Raw genomic sequence first — 4,445 nt, 5'->3', positions numbered from 1 at the left:
AAATAAAAAAAAAAAAAAAAAAAATATATATATATATATATATATATATATACACACACACACATTCATGCACATATTTTTATATATATCTATATATAGCCTTGTTCAGCCAAGGTAGCCTGGCTCAGCTGGATATTGGTGTGGTTAATAAACCATCAAAGGAACCTTGTCTTTACAAAAGGTATTTCAGTATAATGGGTGAGAAAAAGGAAGGACGTGGGAGCTCTGAAATGAAGCAGTGGCCAGGAGATGCCAACTCATCTGTTTGTTAGCCAGAATATTTTTTTTTTTGGGGGGGGGCCATATCTTAAATCACAATTGAGTTTAGTTGTTGTTGCTTTCTGAGGTTTTGTTTTGGTTTTTTTTTTCCTGAGTTTTACACAATATTATATGTATAATCTTTTCAGCTCCTTTGAGGAAAGGCACTTAACCCTGAATCAAAATGTTTTAAAACCAATTGATATCCATGCTTATGAAATTGTTTCAGAGGTTTGTAAATCGTCGGAAAATCTGCCTAAGGGTAAGGTTTGTATTCAAGGAAAGAAAGAGTGATAATCTGGCCCTGAAATTCTCTGTTGCGTGTTTTTCTTGAGGAGGAAGGGCAGTCAACAACTTACGTGCACTAATGAGATAAATACGAACAGGAATAGTACAGTGTGTTCCAGGCTGGATATAGACATTCTCGAGGAAAGAAAAATACATGTTGTGCTAGTAATTGTATGTCAGTACCAAACACAAGCTTCCAGCTGGCATCTTATGCATATGGAGAGATAGGGATTGTTTAGTAGAAGGGAAGTTGGTAAAGCAAATGATTATTATTGTAGCCTACTTAAATTTGTCAGATCTCAGAAGGAAAAATAATAAACCAATGTTCGCTCTATTTCCAATTTGAACTTTAGATTTTCCTCCCTAAAAAAAAATTGTTTATTGTTGTTTGATATGTAGTACTCCATCATTTTATGCCTGTTTTAACTGGTGAGCTTTCTAGAGAAGTAGCTATAAAAACTGATTTGATTTTACATTCGGTGATGGTATGCCATTGTTACTAGCTCTTCACATATTTTTTATTCCAACCTGAGGAATGAATGTGAGCTTAGCTGGCAGTTACAAAGAAAAGTCCCTGATTCATGGCTTTCCTTGCAAAAAATACCCTGTGTTGACTCCAGACTGTCAATTCTGTTGCCACCCATAACCCTCTTGACTGGTAAATGCAGGGCAACACAATATCCTGGGTATTTGACAGCTGAATCAACTGGTTTTTCTCCACTGACTGTAAGAGAACATTTATGAAAATATACAGCTAAAGCTCACCTCAGCTGTAAAATTCAGGGAAGGTAAATACATCCTCTGTAGGCCTGAATCAGGGTGTTGGTGTAATATTACAACAACAACAACAACAACAACAACAACAACAACAAAATCCAACCTAAAGCAAAAAGTAAGGAAGGAAAACAAAAGGAAATGTAGATTTTACTTTCATTTTATGAACAAAGAGGTGGATTTGAATCATCTGTACTAACAGATGTCTTGGTAAAGTGCAGGGTCATTTTGAAGTCATTTACTCTAAAGACCATTTCAGATCACGGGCTTCTTGCACGAACTGTTTATGTACAGCCCAAGGAAAATGCAGAAACTAGAAAAGACTTGCTGACTTCATAACAGCCTCTCCTAACTTCTATAAATTTTGGCCTGACCTACTTCATGATATAGGTTATCAAATCCTCCCAACAATTCCTGTATCTCCTCAACAGAGAGTGCTTTTGTAATAATTATCTTTTGAAATCCTCCCAGCCCTTTCAGAAAGCCCTAGCTGATAGAAAAGACACCACATTTTTAGTCTGATTGTATCTACGCTTGACTTCCAGGCCCTGGATTTGGATCCAACTTTGTGCAATAAATGAAAGATCCCCCAGCCCGCTGAGCTGTACTAGCTCCCTCGTGGGACCTGTCTTAATTAAGTTCAGTTTAGCATTAAGTTATTGACAGTAGTCCCACTTCCCAGCACCTCCTAAGGCAACTTAGAGTGAAGAGTTGCTGGGAAAACCTTCTGGTTATTTATAGGATTTAAATGTGGTTGGAAGTATTTAGTAGGAGCTGTACTTGGCTAGAGTGGCCCTTCAGTTTGGGCATCGTGTTTCTAGTGGGGCAACGCAGGAGACTGAAAAGGGATGTCAGTCCTCAGCTGTATCGCTCTCCCAATAAATGGGATGTGAAGGATGTCCTCCTGGATGCTTCACAGACCAAGCGCCGCACCGCTTGACACTTCCTGAACTTTGCTTTTTAATTGCATTATGTGATCACTGTCAGCTCCGGCTATCCCAGGTGTGCTCTAGCTGAAATTTAGCTCTTCCCCAGAGCTGCTTGCCTCTGTAATAGCCCTGCCACCTCTCATTAACACCTTCCCAAAGGTAATCCGAACAGACACGACCATCCTGGTGCAGCCCAACATGGATTATTTCCATGGAACAGCAGAATTCGTTATGAACGTGCGTTGGAGAAAATCCACAGCAGGCGGAAGATAGAGAAGTAAATGGGGAGAGACTTTAGAGCACACCTCATGAATCTATAATACAATTGCTTGCCGAAGGGAATGACAGTTTTGATGTGTTGGTTGTTTTTTGTTTGTTTGTTTGTTTGTTTGTTTGTTTTTTTTTTCCCTTAGTACAGTAGTCCCAGACTCTAAGCACAGCATAGTACCTCCCATAGGCTCTGAAATGAAGATGACAGCAAACTGTAGTTTCAGTTGTGAGTTCACAAAGAGGTAGGACCTGGCGCCACGCTTTGGCATTCCTCTGGACTTTCCAGATTGAAAGCATGTTTTTAAAAGGGCAGGAAGAGAAGTTGAGCCCATAGCCGCTTGTGGAGGAGGTCCTTCTCTCTCCAGCTACAGCCAAGTCTGAGTGCAAATTGCCTGCAACTTTATTAAGAAGTGATGAGGAAAGATAAAATTATATACGTATATTACCTAAGAGAGTTTCAAGGAAACCTTTCCTGCTCTGGAGAGGCAAGGGTCCAAAACTAACTAGTCTAACCAGGTCAACTCAGTAAACACACTCCAGATTTTAAAGTTCTTCCTCCCTATTCAGTAGGATTCCATCACATCACAGGGGCCTCAGACAAAGACTTATTCCCGAGTGCCATTCCTTTGCACTCCTGTAGATATATTTGTGATTGTTTTGCTGTGTAATTGGCCTCTGGGTTGCAATGATGTTAGACATGGAGAGTGTGCAGCTTTTCTTTAGCATGTAGCGCTGGGATAGTGGATTTCTTCTTAGGTAGCAAGTGAGTGTCTGGGGATATTTTAAAGTGTCTGTGTGGCCTGAAAATGGACCCATTTACCAGGCAGCTCTGAAAGGGACTTATCAGGAAGGAACATCCCAAGCAATTAACACACCGACTTCTCATTAAAGCGTGTCACTTGATTGCAGTAAATGAGAACCTCAGCCCTTCCAGCAAGGCAAGGAGATTGCCCAGATGTTAGCGGTACTTACCACCCACACCAAGCTCTTGCTCAAAGCTCCAGCAGCCGTTTTGTAATTCTCTCTCCCAGTCATCCTGCCCAAGTCCAGCGTCTGTTTATTATTCTTGATTTGCCCATTAAGAAAACAATGCTCAGAGCTTTTTCTCCATCTTTGTCTTCAAGGACATTACATTTAAAATCCCGATCTCCAATACTCGACTCTCTCCTTTCAGGACAACATCGAACTGCATTGTTGACCCACCAGCAGGTCAAGATCTTGCAGGTTTATAGATACCTGAGGTTGCAGAGAGACCCACACTTACACTGTTTGCTGTTGCTAGTGCTAACATGAGGAGATGGACTCTAGAAAACGATCATTTCTGCCTGCTGTCTCCAAGCATGGACAAAGCCAGAATCTCCTTGTGGGTCTGTGCCAAATGCCTACCCCAGAGGAACAGGGCATAATGTTTTCATGCTTGCAGACTGCTTTGAGTTGTCTGAGTGGAAAATATTTCCTGGGAATAAGAAAGGCAGCCTTGAATGAATTTAACACCTGGGGAATAGGCAGCAAAACAGTCATCTGCCACTTGCTCACCGTATGGCCTATAGAAAATGCTGTCACAACCAAGTTCAGCGCCTGTGAAAGGAGAAAAATATGTGATTCAGCTCTAATACATGTAAAGAAACGCACTGTGGACCTCTACTGCTCAGCTAACCAACCCATGTAATAGAGGGAGAACACCAGACATTTTAAAATATGATTAATCTCATTGTTTAGGGCTACTTTAGGACAAGAGGAATTACCCTCTGGAAGTGTCTGTTGATTGCAAAGGGAGTTCAGGGTGACTGTCACAGATGGTTCCATTTGTCTGACGAATCTCTCCTAAACTGCCTCATTACACATGTACGCAGAGCCCAGCACAACAGGGCCCCAGTCAGAGCTAAATGTTACTGTAATATCAATAATAATAAAGAGAAGCTGCTG

Source organism: Athene cunicularia (assembly GCF_003259725.1).
Source record: "Athene cunicularia isolate RWA chromosome 2 unlocalized genomic scaffold, athCun1 chr2_part1, whole genome shotgun sequence".
NCBI lineage: Eukaryota > Metazoa > Chordata > Aves > Strigiformes > Strigidae > Athene > Athene cunicularia.
This window is presented reverse-complemented; position numbering follows the sequence as displayed.